Below are 428 nucleotides of genomic sequence, written 5' to 3' on the forward strand. Positions count from 1 at the left end.
GGATGAGGATGAGGTTAGGATGAGGATGACAATATGATGAGGATGAGGAAGTGGATTAGGATGAGGATGAGGTTGAGCATGAGGATGAGGATAGGATAAGGACCAGGATGAGGGTAGGATGAGGATGAGGATAGGATGAGGAAGAGGATGAGGATGACGATGAGGATGAGAATGAGGATAAGGATGAGGATGAGGATAAGAATGAGGATGAGGATGAGTATAGGATTCGAATGAGGACGATGATGAGGATAGGAGGAGGATGCGGATGAGGACGAGGATAAGGATAGAAAGAGGAGGAAGATTGGATAAGGATGAGGATGAGGATGAGGATAAGGATGAGGATGAGGATGAGCAAGAGGATGAGGAAGCTGAAGAGGATAGAATGAGGATGAGAATGAGGATGAGGAAGAGGATAGGATTAGGAGGAG

This window comes from Lupinus angustifolius, chromosome LG05 (assembly GCF_001865875.1).
Source record: "Lupinus angustifolius cultivar Tanjil chromosome LG05, LupAngTanjil_v1.0, whole genome shotgun sequence".
Taxonomy (NCBI): domain Eukaryota; kingdom Viridiplantae; phylum Streptophyta; class Magnoliopsida; order Fabales; family Fabaceae; genus Lupinus; species Lupinus angustifolius.